The following is a 23,612-nucleotide window of genomic DNA, read 5'->3' on the forward strand; positions in this document are numbered from 1 at the left end:
AAGAATTAAGGACAGGGGAGATTTTAAAATAGTTTCTTAGAATAAAGGGCCAGGATAAATTTGCACAGAGGGAGAATTGAGACTGGTGTACGCAGTGGGAAAGTAGAAATGTCGTGTGCTTTACCTCCCTGATGGAGCTCATTGTAGGAGCTGTAGTCATTGACCCTAAGGAGTGCATTGACCACTTGTACTGCATCCTATCCACCCCCATGGATTTCAACCAAAGTCTGAGTCGTGTTAAAGAGTCACATATTTCAGCTGTAGCCAATACTTTCTGCTAAATCTGTCTGTCATAATGATGTCTCAGCAGGACTGGGCCTCATTCTTCTGTCACTGATCGCAGCAAATCCAATCGAAGCAAATTGGAGCCAATTGGTGTTTCTGTTATGCAGTGGCAGGAGAATTGAACTCATTGTCACTAAAGATATATCAGTACTTCCTATTAATGTCAGTTTTCAGTTTTATAACATTTTGTTAAAAGTTCCCTCGGGCTGTATTTGCTATACAGATTTTCAGAGAAGGAAGACATATTTTATATTGAGAGCTCGTTTGGTTTGTTGTTAGAGGATGCTTGTGTTCAGAACTTACAGGGATATTAAATTCAACAAGTGAAGATACTGCCTCCTTTAGTGTAGCTACTGGTCTGCAAAGGGACAATTGACCCAAATTTTCATTGAATATTTGTGTTAAGTTTTAACCAATTTAACTAGAATTAATATTTCTTTGCTAAGCTCAATACTTGGCAGTATAGTCATGACTTAGATTTTATAATAGATGACTTTTTTAATAATATATGCTCTGCATTAATACCAAATGTCCATGTTTTGCTAGAAAGGGACTATATTTTGCCATTGGGCATGAACATGCAACTTTTGCTAATTTAAATAAAGGTTAAAAGGACAATTTCAAGTATTATAATAAATTTTCATTTGCCGTTTTTCACTTTATTACTCTAAATTGATCTTAAAATGTCCTAGTTTGTTTTATAAGTTTGAAGATATATTATTTTATGACAGTTCTACTTCAGTTTTTGTTTTTACATCTATTTTCAGTGTTGTCACTATTACTATTTCTTGCACTGTTTATTTATGATGTCATTTTACCTTTAGGCTAGTTGTGGTGTAATTGTTGTGCCTTAAGCATCATCTTTCCCCATGCCATGAGGATGAGCATAATGAACAGTGCAAACTACAGATTGTTGTTGCTGACATTCTGTTTAGCAACAACAGAAATAAGCCTATGGCACCTCTCATGGTGAGCTCTTCCACATGTTTTTCTCCTCTCAGGCTTTCTGATGTAAATCAGGAGTGTACTACTTATTCCAGTTAAATATGTTTTTTCTCTGTGGGGTTTGTGCCATATTGCTAGACATATAGAAATATAATTAATGAAATTGCTTCTCTTTGCCCATGATTTTGTCACAGTTTGAGTGCATTTGGTGTGTCACAGAATCCTGCTGTTCCCAAGGGAGCAGGAACCCCAGCTTAGAGTGTAGAACACAGGGAAACAAAACACTTGTTTAATTGTCTTTGCAACTTCTCTTGTCTACTTTTAAAGGCTGACTCCATAAGTCATAATATCTTTGTTAATAAAAAAAGGAGTGGAATTTGGGTCTGTTTCACATGTTTTCCTGTGAAAGGCCATGGGCTCAGCCCTGTAGTTATGCCACAAAGTCCTCCCTGGCTCCTGCTTGCAGCAAAAGTCCTTCAGCTTTCAGAGGCTGACTCTCCATTTTCTGTAGTTTCACCATAGTTTGATAATGTTCCTTTTGGAAATCTGTTGCAGAGAATCCAAAATTGTGTTGCAGGTGATATGAAAGTGAGAGGAGCAGCTGATACTGCAGGAGGTTGTACTGTCATTTAGAGGGACCGTGACAGCCTGGGAAATGGACAAACAGAAACCATACAAATTTTTTAAAAAAGTAAATGTCAGGCTCTGAGACTAGAAAGGAATTGATAGTCTATGACTCACTATAGGCTGGGTCTGATCTGCTGGCAAGGAGCTTTGTAACAAAGGCTTGACCAAGCTGACCATTAGCCATCAACACTCTCCTCTGGCCAGGAAGGGCAACAGCCTCATGGCTGCAGAGCACCTGGCCAGCATTGCAAGGGAGGTGATCCTTCCCCTCTGCTCAGTCTCTTCTGTGGTATCTAGTGAAAAACAACAAACTTTCTTATTTCTTACCTCTCTTACTGTGAGGTTGATCAAGCATTGGAGCAGGTTGCCCAGAGAGACAATGGGAATCTCCATCCTTGAAAGTGTTAAAAATGTGGATGGGGATAGCTCTGAGCTGCTCTGAGCAGCAGTGTTGGACAAGATGATGTTCAGAGTTCTCTGCCCACCTGAGTGATTCTGTGACTCTCTTATCAATACCCCTCTTTACCAGATCCCAACAGACATTCAAATATTGCTTTCAAAAATATCCAACCATGAAAATAAATTGCCTACATGCAATGCAATCTTCAGCCCCCAGTGCTATTCAGTCAGAGAAATACCTATATATGATGGAGATGCTTAGAAATTGTAAATGAATATGTTAATTGTGATATAGTTCTCCTTCCTAGTAGAACTACTGAGAGTTTTGCAGCTTTACGATTTTGTTTGGGTTTTTGTTGGTTTGTTTGTGGTTTTTTTAGATCAGCCTTTTACTGGAAGATTGCCCAATGCTTACACTTTTGCTAGCATACACCTTCACACTAGATACTTTCACTGGAGCTGCTTTTGCAGGAGATCCATGTTTATTCATGGAGCTTTTCTGGGGAATGTGCACCCAGTAAGTGCTTCTGATAGACTTTGTTATCTCTTGTACACCAATCTATTTGTTTTGTTTTAATCCTCTGGCCACACTTTGAGAAAGACATCACACACCAGTCTTTCTTTTCAGTTCTGCAGAGAATTAAATCCCCTATTCCTACTTGTAGCAGGTCTCAGTTTATCCCAAATATTAGGTTAATAAGACATCATGTGTTTTCTATTTAACTAGTGGGATGTTTTTCTTTTTTTTGTTGTTTCTTTTTTTGTTTTTTGTTTTTTTTTTTTTGTAAATGACCAAGTGCTTAATTTGTTAGCATCTGATTCACAATATAGAAGATATTTATTAGTTTTCACCAGGCACAGAGACAAGACATATATTTTAATATATTTAGTTGAATAAGCAGAATCCTGGAAAATAGATTTTTTTCTGGTTCAAATACTTGTCTTCATAAATTCAGAATTTGCTTTCTATGAGAATTTGCAGATACATATTTTAAATTTGCAAACCTCCATCAAGACTTGTTTGTTAAAATATTAAGAAGGTGATAAACAGAAAAAAGTTTTAGCATACTAATTTAAAGATATGAAATCACTTTGCAGAGACATTTCTTCATTACTTTCTCAGTTATAATTTGGAGTCTTTACCACCAAGATGAGAGCCAGACCCCTAACTCATTTTAAATAAATTACTGAACAAATGATAATGACTTTTGGTCATTATCAGCATGGGCTTAAATTCATGCTGGTTTTCATCAGATGAAAGACTGTGTCACACTATGATTCCCTTGAGCCATCCAGTCCCTTAGCTATCAGCAGCACTTTAATTTTCTCTTAGAGACAGTATTATGTGAGCACTCAGCCTGGTTCTCTCAGAAAATGTGTAATTTTTCATACTTTCAAACACAGATGTTCTACCAAGTTTCATCCAGAGAGGCTAAATCTACATTTTAAAGCAAGGACACCCTAGATGTTACTTTTGAAATAACATACAACATGGTACAAAGAAATAAATGAATATAATTGTATAACAAAAGTTATAAATCAGGCCCAGGAGACAAGCATAACAAAATAAAAGTGAAAAATTCACCTTTAATTACAGTGGTGATGCCTCTGAGCCAGTGAAAACATTCATATGTAGAATTCTGATGCATACAGCCCTTAAAGGAGAATTTGCTAAGCATTCTCTCTTGAATACATTCTTGCAGATGAGAAAAAGTTTGTGGGTTTTTTCATTCTCAAAAATTATATTATATCATTCTAAGAAAACACTTGCTGGCATTGAACATATTTTATCTGTGGAAATCACAACCAGGCTTTTAAAGAAATGTATTTTGAATTAAATGATTTATTTTAAAGCTCAATATTAAATCTCACTTTCCCCTCCCTCCCCACTATCAGAACCTAATAGTTTTCCCCTTTTCTAGAATTAGCTCATTATTATCATCATCATACCAAAGACCTTAGGAATTTGTGTTCTTAGTCTCCAGGACATCAGAAAAAATTGCAAATTTCCTGAAGATTTATGAACAGTTAATAATTTTGCATCTGGAGTCTGGCAGATAAAGAAATTCCAAGCTGGTTGTATGAGAGTGGCCAACAAAGCCCAGCCAGGGACACATTTCCACTTCCCACTGCCCTGCAACCTGTGGGGACAGTCAGCAGCAGCAGCCACTGACTGAGTAGCCAATTTTTTTTTTTTCCCCCTGCAAAAAAACAGAGAAATTTTGTGAAATTGTAGGGGACCTATCTGAACTAAGAATATTTGGGAGTTCTGCTGCAGACTCACAGAACAGGCCCACAGATGATGAATGTGCCTACCTGCTCAAGGCGCTGTGTTTAAACATCACACAGTTTACTGATTGATGCAGACAGTGACTTAATGGGGAAGTTTGGCTCTTTTGGTTTGTGTTTAGTCTCCTCACTATTCTACATAATGTCACTGTTAAACTTGTCACAATTCTTTGTAGATACATTTCTGAAATGTTGCCAGCATTTACAAAGAGATTAATCTCTCCTTCCTCTCTGCATGAGTTTTCTTCAGAAAAGCAGTTAACATATTTGCTCTTCCTTCAAGCAGACTTTTTCTTGGCCTATATAGAAATATCATGAGACATCAACAAAGGATATCTTTATGCTATATAACAAACACATATCAGTTTAATATTGTGCTTGTGAACATCTGACACTTTAGAAGTAGCGGAACTGTGATTCGGTTTCTCAAAAGAAAATGATACAAGGTAGCAGACCCTAATATATTCTTCTGTGAAGAAATACCTGCAGGCAAGGATAATGCTCATATTCTCACATAAGTCCTGACATCTTTGCTCAGTGAGTTTGGTTTGCATGCTCTCCTTAGAAGCTGGAGAGTGCAGAGAAAGCTAAAGTTTGCTGCAAACCAGAAAATCCAGTGGGTTTCTTGCTGCAACCTTTGATTTTTGGTATGCATTTTCGTGGAAATTTGGATGGCACCTGCTACAGAAAAGTAAGTGTTTCTCTGGCCAGGGTGGTGCCAGAACTCCCCAGGTGTCTAATACAAATGAGAGATTGGCCTGAGGACACCATTTTACAGCACACACACAATGTTTAAAGCCTTATCAAGCCTGCTCTGACTATTTCTCTGTAACTGCAGCATATATAGAAAATGCCTGATAGGATATGTGTGAAGCAGCTGATGCCATAAGATAATAAGAGTGTTTTAAAACTAGAATCACAAGTTCCTGAGCTACTTTGGTCCTGCTACTCTCATATGGCATCTTCTGTGGGTTTTTTTGGGGGTACAATAAAAGAACCTTAAAACTGAGAAAAAATCTAGAGGTTGAAATTACTTAAGATAGATGTCATGCCAAATGAATGTGCAAAACACGTGTCTGGTTACTCTTTTCTTGCTTTGTACATAACTTTAGTTTTTGTACTGAACTTGAATGAAATCGGTCATTATAGGCAAAAGTATGTCAAAGCTTTTGAACAGTGAAGATGATGATGGAATGTAAAGCTTTCTTTTGTTTACAGCAATAATTATTGCTAGTGACTTTTCATAATTCTTTTGGAATACTTGGCCTGTGGGTGGAGGTGATAACCATCAGCACATTCAATAAGACAAAGTAAAATCATTTTTGTCACTGAATTTAAACAGGGAAATAAAAGAGATCAAACATCTCTGGTAAGATTTTCACTCCACCAAAATCACTGAAGTGACCTATTTTGCTTCATCAAGATAGTATCATGCATCTACAATATCTGCCTATTTACCTGTGAAGTCAATCAGGCAAAAATATAGTCTGCTAATAAAAAAAAAAAAGTTTTGAAACCTACTTAAGGAAATGAAAATTAGAAATATGCTATAGCTTAATCTCACTTTGTAAAAATACAATTTTCAGTTTTAACTTCAGATTTTTCAGTTGCTTTCAAAAATGTGAAAAAATGTATTTGTAATTAGTTTAGTGTTCCTTTCATAGTTAAAATTATTGAGTTATGTGAGAATGTATGTTGGATATAGTAAGAGAGATTGTTTTCTTTAGTATCTGTTTTGTCATTACTATTCTTTGTTGTCTGGAAGTGTGGAAAATTCTAGGAATTTTTTGGGGATATTTAGGTAAACACCATTATTTAAATGCATAAATTTGCTTAAGCCTCAATGGGTTACTCTGACTTTTAAGGCTATTACTTTTCCAGTTGCAAGCAATAATGATACTGCAAAGATATTCTAGTGGAGAAAATATTTAAATAAACTCTCTTCATCCAAAAATGAGATGCAGCATATTTACATTTTTATTTGATGAAGCCTGTTCCTGCTATCTTTGTTCTTAATTTGGTCTCAAAAGAATTAGTAGTAAGAGGAAAAATAGTCTGTAAATATGTATGAAATCAAATTTAGAGGGTAGGCTAAAAGGTATTGACTGCCAGCAGTGCTAAACAGCAGGAGGCAAAATTTCCTCCATAGTTTTCTTCTTGGCTGGAAACACATTGCCTTCCATCTAGATTATTTAATCCTCAAAATGCACATCAAAGCCTCTCATCGGGTGGCGTATGTCTTTACAGGCAGTTGAATGTCAAAGATCTAGCTTAAAGATTTTTGAAAAATGTAAAACATAATAGATCCCAGATAATAACACAGCAGTGAAGCTCCTCTACTATTCCTTCCAGCAAAGGACTGGTATTGCAGGTTGTAGCTAATCCTTGTGGCAAGAGAGCAAATTTCCTACATGAGAATTTGTGACATCCCTCCAACAGATAGAAATAAAATGATCTAGTCATGTTACTGGACTAATATTAGCTTGTTAACAATTCCCTTCTCTCTTTACACTTGTGGCTTGCCAGAACAATAAGCTATGAGTTATCTCACTCCTCCAGCCCAATTAGACAGTGCAAAAATGAATGCAAAATATGTATGAAACATTTTCCGCTTGTATATTCCTAACAGGATGCAGGCTTCAACACTGTCCCTCTAAATTAATTCAGTCTCTGGCAAGAGCTTATTCCTTGAAAGGATTGCATCAGTTCTCATGAATGATTATCCCCTTCTTAGGGAGTAGCTTAAAAACCTCTTTAACAATTTTGGTTTGTATTTCTGAGATTGAATTTTGCTCTGACATGAGTACATAAGATAGCCAGGAATTTGTGAGGAGCCCCACAAGGGCACTACAGGAATGTGGTAGCTGAAGAGTGTTTTGCATTTTGGTGATATCCTTGCTACAGGAGCAGGGCTTATGCCATAACAGCTGCCAAAATCAAAACAGAAGATATGAAAAAGAACTGAGAAATAATAATAATAAAAAAACCCATCTTCATTCTGCAATGAAGATTCCTGATTCTCCCTTCCTTAATATTTGTTTAAATACCAGTGATACAATACTTCCTATAGATGGCTCAGCTGTGACACAGAAATAAGGCTGATTACTCAGGGGCTTGATTTCGTGTCTGTTTAAGACAAACTTATTTTTTAAATCCTGGTTAGTCTTTTTCCCATCTCTATCCATGACTTTCCCTTTTTATTTTTTTTTTTTTTTTAGTTATCCTCTCTCGTAGCAGTGTTTCCTTTCAAGCAGTTTTATCTCTAGTGGTGTCAATGCTGTTTCTGTTTCTGCTCCCTGTGGATGACTGCAGTGGGTTGCAGAGGCAGCCTGGCCATGCCAGGGCTCAGAGCTGCAGGCAGCCTTGGGAACCTGGCCCAACAGGTGTGATACAGTCGAGGTGTGCCTTTGCTTCTGCCTTTTCTTCTCACTTGGTAGGCAAATGAATCAGCATTTGCTCTACTTCCAGAGTACAGAGCAGTCGAACATCATCCTCGATACACAACCTTTGACTTGAGTGTGAGATGCTCATTAAAGTCAAAGAATGATTCAGTACAATACGTGGCCTTTCACTTCCAGCTGAAAACTGATCTTATGAGATGCAAAGCCATAAGTTCTCTCTAACTGACTGACTGATTTAGAGTCACATTGTGTCTTAAGAGGTGCCTAGTGCTACTTGGGCTGAGACTATAATAGGGATTTACTTTGCTGTTAAGTAAGTGTACAAAATCAACAGCAGTGCCCAATGAACTCAAAAGTCATCACATACTAATCCATCTTTAAAGTAATCCTGTGCTAATTATTTACAGTAAAAAGAAGCTATAACATCAAATGAATGCATCACACTGGGCACTATATAATTAACTGAAGATGCATTGCATCTAAGCAATGAGAAATGTGCATTTATCACCTTGAAGCATAACTAACTTTTAAAAAAAACCTGTTAATTTAAATATTTCAAGTGTTCAATTAAATATTTTTAGTGGTTTTGACTTATTTTTTTATTATGAAATTGATTGCTCATTTGATTCAAGTATAACTGACTGTAATTGTAATGCTTCTTATATTCGTAATCTCTTTCTTTAGATAAGTGTGATTGCTTAGTCATAAAAGTGATTTGTTTAGAAAAGCCCTTTTTTATCCTGTTCACTGAGTTTTATCACTAAATGTAGAATAAATAAATAACTTGTATATAGAAGACTTTTTCTTATGAAAAAATAATTACAAAATTAAACTTTAAAAGCCTTAAAATGTAAAAGAAAGGAAGTGGATTTCCACTAAATAACAAATTGATGTTGACTTTGGTGGGAAAATGTGTGTTTTTTGTGGCATCCCCTGTGAACAGATTTTATAACAATTATGTACTTTCTGTAGACAGAAACTTGATGTCAGGAACTTGTCATCTCTGGTCAGCAAAGTGGTTTGTCTGGAGAATTTTGAACTATAGAAGCATCAGTAACTCATCAGAATATTTGTTGGGCTTTTCTGAAAAAGAAACCATTGCCTGTCAAGAAAAATCTGGAGCTTTCCTTGACTTCCCCTAGGAGCATGTAACCCAGTTCCCCGAAGCCAATTCCCCAAACCTTCTGTGAAAAACAAACACACAGTTCCTCTGGATTCTGGCTATTTGTAGCAGAGAGCAGCACGACTCTCCCTGGTTATTCCCATGTGTGAAGCCAATGAGTGACATCCATTAATGAAGCACATCCTGAGCCTCAGACAGACATCTCACTGAGGCTGGCAAAAAGGAATTTCTAAAATGGAAGTTCCCAAATGATGTTCCTGATTTGAAATCTAGCTTTTTGAGTCATTAAATGTCAGTAGGTTGTTAACCCATAGAGAGGGGTAAAGAATAGCACCTAGATACCTGGTAGATCATAACTGTGCATATAAACAAACAATCCAGTGGCTTAAGGGTTATGGAAATTTGAATGCAAATAATACTTGGTAATAATACCCTAGAGACTAACATTGTAGTCAATTTCTGGAGGATGCAGCACTGTAAACTTAGTTTTTGCTGCTGGTTTCCTTAGAAACTGGAACAAGATATTGTTCAGGACATAAAATAATATCCTGTTTCAGTGACTGAGGATCTTGAACTAAAAAGTAATTGATTTTGCTTGAGACACTGGATTGTCATGTGCTCTTCTAGGAAATATTATGGCACAACATGTCTATATGTTGAAATGGTTTCAAATCTTCTACTTTAGTTCTAGTGATCTCACTGTGTAAGTGCTGAAAGTATTTAAAAATTAGCTTTTAAATCATGTAAGGTGCTAGTTCACTCACTGCACTTGTGAGCTTTAAATACTTTACTAATAATCTAATCACTCCCCAAGCATTACCACTATTCTACTTTTTGTCAAGAAATAAAACTTAATGGGTACCTTGGTCATGAAATGCTGCATTTAATGTGTTTAGCAAGTAAATGTGCATAAGGTATATCATAGATTAATGAAAAAGTCTTTTTGAAATATGGGCTAAAAAGAGATTAAAAGCTACAGAAAACTACAAATAGTTATGCCTAGTGGGAGACTAAGGTTATTTCAAGCTTTTTTCCATGAAGCTGCAGTGTACCTGAATGAAGCATTTCTTAAGACTATTTCAGGTGGACACTGCATGTATTTGACTAGATAAGTGTATAAGAATGCTTATAACATGTCCAAACTTGAATGCACAAATCAAATGGACATTGGTGTGTATTTACATGGTCTAAATGTGAAGATTTGTAATAGGGTAATGTAAGTAATTTAATTTTATACTTTAGAAACAGAGCTCTCTTGTGGTTGAGCAATATAGAAAGAGAAAAAAGTTAAAGGAGAAAAGGTAATAAATTGATGTGAATGTCATTTTTGTGTCATATTTTTTCAGTTTTATTTAGGAAAAGACGAATATTTTCAGTTGAGATGCCCTATATTTTTACTTGTAAGTGAAACTAGAATTATATATATATATAAATATATATAATTTAGATATATATATATAAGTTTATAAAATAAACTTCCTGAAAACTCAGTCCATGGTAGCCTACATTGAGCACCCAGAAAATAAATTGTGGAATTTTGGAAATACGGTTCTGGTTTATAATTTTTTTTTTTTTATGAATTAAGAATTGCTATTTCTCCCAGCTCAAGTTTTAAAATGTGTTTTATTAATACTCTATGCATTCACCCTATGATTCTACAAATCCTATCAGAGGTATTGCCAGTGAGAATACACTTTCCTTGTGAAATTTATAAAGTTATTTGTTAAAGGAGTGCTTTTAGTTTTCTACATTCTCAAAATATGTGATACACTTTTGTTTTGTCTATTCTGTGTAAAACAAATACAAGACAGTTATTGGGGCAAAATGAAATTGCATGCTTCATATAAACCTTTTTATCACTGTGGTTTTGTGGAAATCATTATTTCATGGGTGTTAAACACAGATGAAAGATTATTCGCAATCACTTCTGCAAAAAAAGGATTTTATAAAAGGCACTTCCCCAATTTTTTTTGATTTTTTAATATATTACAATTTGCCATTTGTTTTTGTGGACACTTTTTCATGTCAGCTTGGGATGTGTATTTTTCCCTTCCCTCCCTCCATTCATATGTCACTTTTATCCAAAAAATACTCCTTTTTAAATCCCAAATGCTCTCTGCACCCAGAACTTCATTGTCTAACAGTTTTCTTACAAGGACATTGCAGAAGAATCAATAAGCTACAAATATATTATACATTCAGACACTGTTCAGGTATTAATGTTATGGCAAAGAAAAGTTGGAGCATTGGTGAATTTAAATATTTTTCATATAAACTATGTAAATATAATGATTAACAATCAGCTACATTCACTATTCAAGACATGCAATGTAGCATTTTCCTAATTACACTTACCAGTGTGGGAGGATATGACTGCAGAGAAAGATTAAACTATTTGTATTTATTCAGTACTCCTTTATAGCATTAACCAGGAAACTCACTTCTGCAGTACTGAATGCAAGAATCCAGAATAACCTGAAGAATTTGATTAGGGTGGTAGCAGCCTGTGCCAGGCTTGGGTAAGGATGGTGAGCTCAGCTCATTCTGCATCAGCAATCATTTTAGCTACCTCTCTCATCTGTTATTTCAGTGCTGATAGTGTGATTTAAAAAACAGGCAAAATTACTTCTTAATATTATGGCTTTATCTAAAGCTCTTCAAGTAAACCAAGCAAACAAGGAAAAACCCCACCTGGTAGTCAGGTTTCTGTTTTTCAGTTGTTCATGTTTTATTAAAAGAAACACATAGTTTGCAAGCAGTGAAACTAATGAAACCTGGTGTGCTGTAGCTCTGTGTCTAGTGATGGGATTCTGTGAAGACTTGCAGGGCACAACTTAAACTGAAGATTTCCCTGAAATTAGGGCATGTGTAATGTCCCTTCTGTCCCACATAATCTCTGGTGCTTATGGAAAGATGAGATCATATTTCAGTCTTTCCCAGAGCAGATGTCCTAATTGTTTTTCTACAATTTCTTTTAACATCAGCCTATTCATACAATATTTAAAGAACCGTAGTATCTGTACAGCTACATCAGATATGCATCAGATATGTGAAAAGAGGAAAAAAAAACCTGACAACTTACTGAGGACAGGAAAATAATGTAAACAGAGGAGCATTCCTTTACTCTGCCTGTGTATTCTGGTCCATATCAAAAGTAGCAGGTACAGCTTCTAGGTCTGGGTTCCTCAGGAGTGGAAGCACAGGTACCTGTTGGACAAGGTTCTGGGGAGAGCCACAAACGTGATTAAAGGGATTCAGCACCTCTCCTGTGAGGCTGAGATGGGGTTATTCATCCTGGTGAAGAGAAGGCTCCAGGGTGACTTTACTGTGGCCCTTCAGCACTTGAAAGAGGACTGTGAGAAAGATGGGAGGGTCTGTTGTGATAGGACAGGGATAATGGGCTAAACTAAAAGAATGTCAATCGAGACTAATTGTAAGGATGAAGTTTTTTATGATGAGGGTGGTAAAACATTGGAATTGGTTGCCAGGAGAGGCAGTGGATGCCACATCTCTAGAAACATTCACAGTCAGGTTGGATGGGGCTCTAGAGGGAACTGATCTAATTGAAAATCTCCCTGTCTAGGGCAGGGGGTTGAACTGATTGGCTTTTGAGCATCCCTTCCAGCCCAAACTAAGCTACGACCTAAGTCTGTTACACTCCAGTAGCTCTTTATGGGGCCCCTTCCCAGCAATGTCAGAGTTGAAATTTGTCCTTCTGACTTTATTTTAGTGGCCACCAATCTAATGGAGTTCAGTGGAAAATTTATGATGTCTAATGGAACTTTAGTTGCTGCCAGCTCATTCTGAGGGTTGTCAGGGCTGTCATCCCTGTCGTTCTGTACTCTGATGTCAAAGGATCAGTCTGAGACTGTTTGTCTCCTGTGCTGCTCACAGTAAAGCTTTGAGAAATCTGATTCATTATTGTCTTGAGAAATTTAGTGAAATCATTTTATTAGGTTCTGTAGCAGACTTAGATGTTCCAGTTTTTCAAAAAACAGATGTTGGAATTTGGGGGTAATTGAGTAATGGCTTACCTTCATAGGGAAAACGATGTGTGGTTTATGCTTATGGCATAAAAAAGGGCAGCAGATCCTGCAGTATATTACTTTATTAATTTGTAGTATATTTGCACCAATTAGCAAGGATGTTTTAGTTCAAATACCCTGATGAACTGTTGTGTAGTCAGACTGTGTTAAAATAATTCCAAAATTAACGTTTGACGATGCTGACACTTCGGTGATGCTGTGATGTTTACATCCCAGCAAACGTGCCTTTAATCAACTGAGTGCAGTGCTTGGAGAATATTGCATGGAGTAGGTGGTTTCAGAGGCTAAAGAGTGAGCCCTGGGAGTGATCCCCAAAACTGGCCATTTTTTTTTGTTTGCTGGCCACACTGAAGTTGTGAGTGCAAGGAGATGATTCTAGTAGGACTTGGTAAGAATACCTGTGAAAATGGTGAAGACTGACAAATATTTTTCTATTTGCTTATTGTATTTCCTGATATTTACTATTTATAGAAACATATTTCATGTAAAAGCTGAAAACAGCTGATGGATGTGTTTCTAGAAAGATAGTTAATAGCAGTGTTTGGCTACCTGGGTCTTACTCAGTAGTCAAGCATAGATTCAAATGGAAGAAGATAAATGTGATGGAAACAGAAAACGGGGGAAAATTGAGTGTGTTAAGTATTTGGACCTGTCTATTTGCTTTTGTTCTGCTTTTTGCTGTGTAAGATGAAGTAGTTGGTTAGTTCCTTCTTTTTTAAATTTTTAGAGCTTTTAAAAAATTCTGCTAGAAAAGCTGCCAATGCCACATTCTGCTTTATTTGTTTGGAGTTTAAAGAAACCTCAGTGTTTTTAGCACCACAAATTCAACAAATGGATTCTCAGAGATGTTAGTGCAAAAATAAAGAAGGAAGGAAAACGGAACCAGAGCAAGAATGTTACTTGGAAATTGTAATAAAAATATAGGAAGATCATAAAAGTGTTTTAGAGTCTACAGAAATAAAGAGGGCCAATTATTATGTTTGCATAGTTTGACATATTCTCTAGAAGGAGGACTGAATTTGCAATCATTGCATGCTAAACAGATTCCTGCAAATTTGAACGTTACTATCCCCTTATAATTTACAGCCTTATTCTTTTGCATCTTTCTTGCATTTCTAAAGTAAGTTATTTTGATGTGGACTTTCTAAACTTAAAATATCAGAGTCCTTTTAAAAAACCTTTATACAGTGAGATTTTCATGCAACTCCTTAATGTTGAATAGAAGTGTTTTTATCTGATTCTACCTGACATCTTGCTCTCTAAATGAGGCCCCATCAGTGGTCACAACACTTGACAAAAATGCTTCTGCACCACTGTGTGAGATCAGCTCCTGTCCAGTGCCCAGGTATCTGATGTGACATGTGGCAATGGATAGCTTATGTTATTTTGTACTCAGAAAGTCATATTCCATACTGTTATAGTTTTCTTATAATTTATAGGTAGGTAAAATCTTAAAGAGTGGTCTGAAAACTTAATGGAGTGTCTAAATGGACACAAATTTAATGACTCTCTACATGAAAATTTTTAGTAGTGAACATTTTTGAAAAGTATGAAAAGAATAATGTCCTTACAGCTTCAGATGGTACAAAGCATAGGATGCTTGTAACAGCCCTGTATTCCCCCTGTTTCTCCATTCCCTGCACCAACAAGTGTTGCAGATCTCAGCAGGTGCTGGCATGGAAATTTTTAATTATAAGATTGGTTCTAGTCAGCTGCTCTATATTGCAAGATGATGTGGAAAAGGAAAGTTATATGTGAAATTATATTTTGTTGAAAATAAAGGGAGTTAGGAATAGCTGCTGAAAGAAGAATCCTGGTAATGAGAAAAGAATTAAATTGTAATAGTAGTATAGGACAATATAATTTTTCTGGGATGGTGGAATTCATTGTTGTGATTCACAAGTTTCTACTCATGATAAATGACAACAGGGAATCCTCAAAAGGCTTGTGTGTGTCTTTCCTGGAGAAGATGTTTTTAGAAATGAATTATAATGCATCACCTGCGTTTGGCAAAAATCTTATGGTGTTTTTAAAAGTGAATACTAGTAGACCCTCTGCTTCCAGATAAAATTGTGTATAAAATATGATATAAGGTGCAATACTTTTTTAAAATTTAGCTTTGTTTAGTTTTTTTTTTGTTTTTTAAAACTAAGGCATAAAGGTCAAAATACCTTGAGTTTGGTTTATTTATTAATCCAAACCTTCTTGTAGGGCATGTACTAGAGAGTTCATGTATCAAAACCTTAACCCAGGCTTTAAGAACACTTTTGTCTGTTAATTTTTATAAGTCCTGAGTTAGGGTGAAGACAGATGGGTAAATTAGCTGGTTGTTTTTTTTCCTCCTGGAATATTCTTTACTTTGAATCACATTATGCAAGGGGAAAAAATCTACCCAAACAAAACCTGCTTCATGGCTGGCTCTCACAGCTACTTCTGTAGCTTATCAAACACTGTTCAGCTTCTCACCACTCAGATCTAGACAAAGTTATCATAAGTGGAATTAATGTCTTCTGGCCTAAATGAATTTTGACTCCATGTCTATGTCAAAACACAGTGAGAGAAGCCTGTCTGAGTCCAGGGCATCAATTCTTTACTTTTGAGAGTATCAGTGTGTGCAATTCTGGCAGTCTGTTAAGGAAAAGCCTGATTTTGTGTCTCTATCTGAAGTTTCAAAGCCAAAGTACTGCCAAAGACTGAACCATACTGCCAGTGATATTTTTCTTTTTTCTCTTTCCAGTCTGGTGAGCTTTTTTATTTTATTTTATTTTTCCCTTCCCTGAGCTTGGGATCATGAAATTCAGAAGGTTCACTGGATGAAAAGTTACTGCAAGAAAAAACCTTGTGAGTGAGTTGTTTGCCCCAGAAATACAGATACCTGTAAAAACATGGATTTGTGGAGGAAATATAAAAGAGAACTAACAGCTCCTACTGCACTTCTGCATCCACTGTATGGCTCAATAGCTACTTGCATGGATACCTATCCAGCTCAGATCTGGCCTCACTGTCAACCAAAATTTAATGGGCTATTGAGATAATGCATAGTAGTTTCTTGGATAAAAAGGCTATATTCTCATATATATGCTTGGAGAGTGCATTCAAAAATACTTCATGCAGTAGCCTCTAAAACAATCTTACTTTGAGAAACATGAATCCCAGATTTCCTGCCAAGCCAGAGCAGTACATTAAGAGGCCCCCTGAGCTGAGCTATGGATAAACAATGCTAAGGGATCTGCACGAGTACTAAGTGTTTGACTGAGGCTGCAGAAGAGCATCTGCTTTCTTTGCTGTGTCCTGGAGAGATAAATACCTTCAGCTGTACCTCTGACCTCCATCTAACATGCACCTCTCCTGACGTAGTGATGGCATGTTGATTCCTTCTTGGACTCAGACTTGTGCAGCTCTTCTCAGCTCTGCTTTTCACAGTCCCTGGGGTGTAGCATGATGTGCTTTGCAGGACCCCTGTCCAGCTGGCCTGTGCTAAGCAATGTGCTCCCACCTCTGCTGAAGTTTACACTCACTTTGCTGATCAGTTTGTTCATGCATTTGTGGCTGCATATCTTGAGTCCTCCCCAATCTTTCAAAGTAATTTCCCTCTGCAACTCTGGCTGTCTGACCATGCAAATATACCCATCTGACCCTAAAAATCTTCCTTAGCCTTCTAAGAGCCACCTATTTCAAAACACTGTTTTTCCCAGGTTTACTGCATTTTCTTTGTTTCAGTTCTTGATCTTAATGCTGTGTCCTCTCCTATCCATCTTTTTTTTTTTTCTGCAATATCTGATGATCCCATTTCCTGGAAAAAAATATCCATCATCCTCATTTGACAAACTTCCTCTTTTTTTTTTTTAAAAAAAAGGTATTTTTTACCTATTTTCCAATCAGATAAGTCGTCTTCATCAATAACAGCAAGCTTCACATTCCCTTTTTCTTGTTCAAGACCCCTGTTGGAGCAAATCATTCTGCAGCAAATTAAATTATCCTCCACAGTCTGTTTAGACAGAGTTAATGTGCATCACTTGAGTTTTCTCAGACAGCAGGGGGTTCTCAGGCCACAAAGTAAAATCCTCTGTTGAGTCTGTAATAAATCAAGTTAATTTAACACCTCAGACCTACAAAACTCGAATTTCCTGCTCCACTTCTAGGAGGAAAGCTCACATGAGAGCAGGTTAAGTAGTCTCTTCCCTGCAAGAAAAGCACCACAAAAACCCAAAGGAGGTGAGACTGTTCAACAGAGGAATAGCCAAGGTCTCTATCTCAACCCTGCTACGTGACTTACCTTAAACAGACAGCAGTATTTGTAATATTTAAGCTGCAGGGTTTATACCATTTGATAATTTTGGACATCATCATATTTTTCTCAAAGCAATCTCCAGAATCTGAGATAGTTTTGAAAATGAGATTTTTGTTTACTCATTTTTAGTGACAAGATAAGGGAAAGCACTTAGTTTTTATGGTTGCAGTGGCTATGTATGTGTAGCTGTTTTTAATGCAGCTGATTCTCTTGGGTGTGGCACTGTGACATCCAAGATTAAATTCCTTGGGGAGTTCTAATATTTCCAGACACGTACAACATTTTTTATTTAGAATTGATGCCACAAAGGATGATAATTTTCATTGTTCCTTTTAATTCTGGGCAGCGAAAATTTACATGACAACCCTCTGAGAAGGCTGATATAAAAGGGTGAAGTCTCTATGAGATGAATGAGACATTGCATGAATAACTCCTATTATTAATAATAATAGGAGTCGTGTTCCTTTTCCCTACGTACTCTGTTGAAAATTGTATCCCTAAAGAAGTTGACAACAAATATGCTTTCCCTGTTTAAGTTGCAAAGCACAGTAACATCAAGGTCACTTGCTCCATTTGACGGAAGGAAAAAAGCACTGTATAAAATATGGATAGAGTGTCAATCAAACCCGAGTTTCTAGTATACACTATGGTAATGTGAGTCATATTGCTTTTTTATTTTTAAACACAACTAGATATGGTAGTTTGGCAGCAGTGTTTTCACAAAGACAGCGCCTTCAAACTCTTTCATAGCAAGACTGGAAATCCTGCCAGGTAAAAAAAAAAAAAAAAAAATGTTATTGAAAACCTTTCTTCCCTTATAGGCCCATTTTGACAGGAAATCTTTGAGAGACAGCAGCAATGAAGTGCCCAGAGATTTCATCTGTCTTCTTTTGCTTCAGGAAATGCTGAGCACAGGCTCCCCTATTAGGCAAAATACACGAAATACCAAATCCCCTTAACAATAATCTTCAGACTACTCTTGGGTTGACAGCTTTCTGTGTCCTAGTCTGTCAAACAGGGCCTGTTACTGAGACTCATATTACTGGGACCCGTGTGAAAGTTTTCGACATTGTTTTGAGGGGAAAAAACATATTGTCAGTGCTTTCAAGTTATCTCATCCAATCAGATTTGTAGGGACTTAATCAGAATAAAATATATCTTACTAGAAATATATCACTTCACAGTGATTTTTCTTCTGCTCCACAGTGCTGACATAAAGATTCAGTTTGAAAGCATTGTCTGTCATTCTGTGTGATTCAGTAAAATTCGGCAAATTTTAGCTGCTGTATTATAATTTCCAATAATATTTTTTGTTTGTTTTTGACAGATGCCAAATTTAAAATTTAAATAATGTTTCAAGAATGAAAATGACAGCTTGCAGTAATTCTGCAGGTGTCCAAGCAGATGTACTTCCAAATATAATTAGTTGAAATATGTACAGATTGCAGGAAATATGAAAAAAATGACATCAAATTTTCATGAGTAAACTGTGTATGTTTGGGTATTTTAGCTAGTTTGAAACTATTCTTTATTAAGAAACATTCATATGCTTATAGAACAATGAATGCACATGAAATGTATAATAGTTCAAGGTAAAACCCAAAACTTGAATTTGAACATAGAGTAAGGAAACAGTTGAAGTGTCCTACACTGGTACAGTCTTAAGGAGTTTCCTTGAGGAATTCTGTTAACCAGGCAAGTAATAGAGAGGGCTATGTAAGAAACATTCCAAAACATGGATTCTGCCCTCAAACTATTATTCTAAACAGTTATTTTGCTAGTTGTATTCATTATTTATACTAGAGGCAGAGAAAACAGAAGGGAAAAATGAATTTTTGAATTTATTTTCAATAAGATATATGAATTTCACTGAGTGCAGAGGTAAAGATAGAAATGAAAGCTGTTTTTTGAAGTTTTTCTTGCTTGAATGTCTGTCTTCACTGCCTACCAAAAAAAAAAAACTTTCCTGGAGTAACCTTAGATATTAGACATCCTGCTTTTTTTATCATCTAATGCTTCACTTCAGAACCATTACAACAAAAGCTGAATATCACACATGCTGGAAAACTAGCAAGTGACTCAGTAAAGATAGAAAACAAACATGCTAAAAACAGTGCAAAATAAGACAGGTATCTCTCTAAATTTTCTTTTATTTTCTCAGTGACTAAATGGTTGTTGAATCAAATAAACAAGTAGTCCTAAATATAAGGATTAGAAATTAGGATTCTCATTCATCCCTTCAATAGAATCACTCGTCTTAACCTGTTTGAATTTAAAATCTTCCTCTTTCTAGTTATTACCTACAACCCAAATAATCTCATTTTCTTCTCCCAGTACAATGATGCAGCCTTATCAAAGGATGTTTCTGATGCCTTGTCATCTAGCAGCCTATGGCATAATGCATTGTGTCTGAGAATAGGTGTGATCCTGCATATGCTAAAGCACAAGAAAGAATTGATCCTGGATTTCCAATTTAATCGCCAAGGAATCATGCAAAGTAGTGGGCAGACTTGCTTCCAACAGTAATTACCTCAAAAGAAAGTTGTGCTCATGCCACTTCTCTCCTTATGGAGAACATAAAGAATTTTAAAACCTAATCAAGGAACACAGGGTTATGTAAAAAACCCAATCCACACCATGTGTTCCTCTCCCATGACATCAGCTGTTTAAAAGCAAATTCTGAAGAGCCTGCTGTATTTGAAGTGAACAAAGACAATCCTAATCAGTAATAGAGGATGAGATGTGCCCCTCAGCTTTTTCCCTTGGGCCTGATTTCCACTCAGCTGAAGGAACAGAGGAGTTTGTTATTGTCCATGGAGGTCACTGGAGCACACACATGGTGCAGCAACAGGGAGGGAGGAGGAAAGATGTGGTGATTGCAGCCCTGCAGATCCTGCTGCCCACTCCAGCCAGAGAAGGAAGGGAGAGCACTGTTTATTCTTCTTTATCTTTCTTTTCCTTCCTTACTTGGATCAGTGGTAGTAAAGATGTGTTGGTCATTTTGGCTGTCCTCCAGCCTGTTTCCTACAGCAGTTCCCTGGGAGGTTTTTTCCAAGTTTCTGTTATCTCAAGCTATGGGACATCTGACATACTGCTTTGGCAAAGGATTTAATCAGAACCAGCTTCAGCACTCTGTTTTGACATTGAGTTAGGGAGAGGGCTTTTTTGAATTTTGCTTAAATTTAAGTCTCAAAAACAGGAAAAAATTTTCTTCCTACATTTGCTAATAATAGTATCTGAATTCCTGGTTAATCTTCCAGGGATCTTTTTACTAGTGCTTTCACAAATGCACCTCTGATTTGTTGAACTTCAGTATGGAAACAGAATCATGTGTAAAACTCTCACTATGGCAGTATTTATGTCCTTACTTCTTTCTACCTATCAGTGGAACAAACTGCCTTCCAGTTTCTGTGGAGGAAGCTTCCTGTTTCTTCATTGTTTAAATATACAAAGTAAAATGGTTTAGAAAACGCTATATGTAGTACTTCACATTCTCTTCCACCACAGTATATTTGTTTGTATAGGAGTCTTGGCTTCAGTATTTTAGTTTTTGTTTTCTGCTCTTTTAATCTTTTTCCATATGCATCACAATTCCTTTTTCTCTAGACTATTCATTTTCAGTAAAGCCTTTAATGTGACATGTTTATATATGTTTCCATTGTATCTTCTATTTTATTTACACACTTTAGATCAAATATTTTAATTAACTTTAAAATAATTATAATATAACTATATGAATGCAGACTGCACATTGCAAAAACAATATGTATCCTTTGTTTTTCATGGAGTCCTGTGATGGAATGGATAACTTTTTACCATCATAAAAAAAAATAGAGGAAAGATTTCAAACAGTGGAAAAGCTAAACAAAGATTTGGGGGCAGTTGGACATGTGCCTCCTCCCTCTTCACTTCCTGGAGATATGTCTGTGATGCTTTTGAAGCTGTAAAGATGTGAAACAAATCTTATGGCAGATGCTATCACTCCAAGTTGAGCTGAGCCTTTTTCAGCCCACTAACTTAAATGGTTTTTGGATTAGGCCCTAAAGAAAAGGATGTCATCTCTGAGATGTGAAATGGTTTTTCAGAACATCCAAGGATAAGTATTGCAAACAGATTTGATTTCATACAGAATCTTTCTTTTCTCATTACAATGGATTTATCTAAACTGTCAGAAAATGTCAGATCTTCTATTTGTGCCCCACAGGACTCTTTTTTCAGCATCTTATTTCTTTTTCTACACTTTCTCCTTGCTGCAACACCTAACATTTTTGCTAAAATTTTAGATATTTTCACTAATATCTTTGACCTCTACAAACACAGGCTGTCTTCTCATTATTTTCAAATAATACACTACTTACAGAAAACTCTTTTCTGTGTTCTGAAATAGACTTTCAAGTGCATGTTAAAGTGACAGTTTCACTGTAATCCTCAACAATTCTAACCAATGAAATATCCCATCAGTTTGACCAGGTAAGCAAGGTTTACAGATGCCAATGATTCCCTGCTCATGTTAAAAGGAATGTGGTGCCACAAGAGACCTGCACTGGCATTATTCATTCAGCTGAAGACTTCTCTGCAAACAATGGTCAGAACCTTTGCCACTGCTGCCTCTACACTAGTCAGCTATGGTTTTTTCCTATCCTATGCCTCTTTTGCCACAGCATGCAGGGTACTCTTGTTGCAGAAACCTAAATATTGAAATGCTTTTTGATATCTGTACTAAAATGATGGTGCAGCATCACCTGTGAAGTGGGTGAGCATGGCCTGAAAAAGCAAAAGGCTTCAGTCAGTGGTGTGCATATATCAGTTTTTCTGTGCAGAAGCAGCTGACAGCAGGATAATCCAGGAGGATAATGCAGGTGCAAAAATAGGAGAAAGAATCAGTCCAGAGAGAATTTCTCTCTACTTCTCAATCTTATAAAAAACTTACTTGAGTTCTCTGGGGTTTTGAAGATAAAAATGTTGCCTTGTTTGCTAGGGAGAGATGAGACTTTCCTGCTGCTGATTAAAAGCTAGAGCAAAAGAATATTAAATGAATGGATACATGCAGAATGAATCAATAAGATTTTCAGTTCTCTATTGATGGCTGGGAAAGAAGGAGTGAAACTACACTATGAAATAATAATGCTTTAATCCAAATAGTAACTTGCATTTTTCTTGAAATGACAAATTCTGTCTTGAAATTGTGAAACTTTCTTTTCACATTCACAGAAAAAAAGTAATAATTTGCATAAAATTTGCTGACTTTTTGATGTTCTTATTTGTGCAATAATTTGGTGATAAAAATAGCACAAAACAAAGAAACAATAGCAATTCTATCTCCGGCCAGGTTCTCCTATCCTGATGCAATTTTAAAATTTAACTGTTTCTACTTCTTCAGTTCACCAAGTATAAGATCTATTTAGCTACTCCCAGGAGTTTTGCCACTGATTTCAGTGAGACATTTCTGTTTCTTATGTGTTTATGGATCTCTATCCTCTGCCTAATTTTCCTTCCTTTGGAGGCAGGCTCACTGTGATCTAGAGTCATTAAAACTTTTCTCCTCCTGTTACATTTTTTAGGTGTTGTTGGTTGTGTCTTCTTGGTGCTAAAGCTGAGGATTTACTGAATTTTGTCGTTTGTGCTTTCCATCATGACTGTTCAAGTATTTAACCCACTTTCAGGAAACTAGCTTGACCTGAAATGTTCAAAGCATCAGTTGCTTCTTAATTAAAATAGGTTTTCAAAGCCATCAGGGAATTTTAAGTATCAGGTAAAACTGTTTTACAATATTGATGGATTAAGATTATTAGCTCAACTTTCAGCAATTTAAAGAAAGAATTACAAGTTTCTCATTCTTATGGCATAGCTTCCAGATAGGATACATCACCCAAAAGAAAATAAATATATCTTGGCTAAATAAATGGACATTAGTTGCATATTAATTTAGTATTTCCCTGGATCAGGACACCAGTGCATGCAATGTAGAAAGGTTTCTCAGCACTTTAGTACCATTCCCAAGTTTTCTAACTGGTAATTTTGTGCTTGGTGACAGATGAAAGCTGTAATCTGGAGAGAAGCAAGCTCTGATCCTGCCTTTTGAGTAAAAATTCTTGGAGTGAGGTATTATCAACCAGGATCTTTCCTGCAGTAACTCTTTATTCAAATTTTTCAATCAAAATTATTTATATTTTTCTGATGTACAATTGAATAAATCTTTGTGAGAT

Source organism: Erithacus rubecula (assembly GCF_903797595.1).
Source record: "Erithacus rubecula genome assembly, chromosome: 10".
Classification (NCBI taxonomy): domain Eukaryota; kingdom Metazoa; phylum Chordata; class Aves; order Passeriformes; family Muscicapidae; genus Erithacus; species Erithacus rubecula.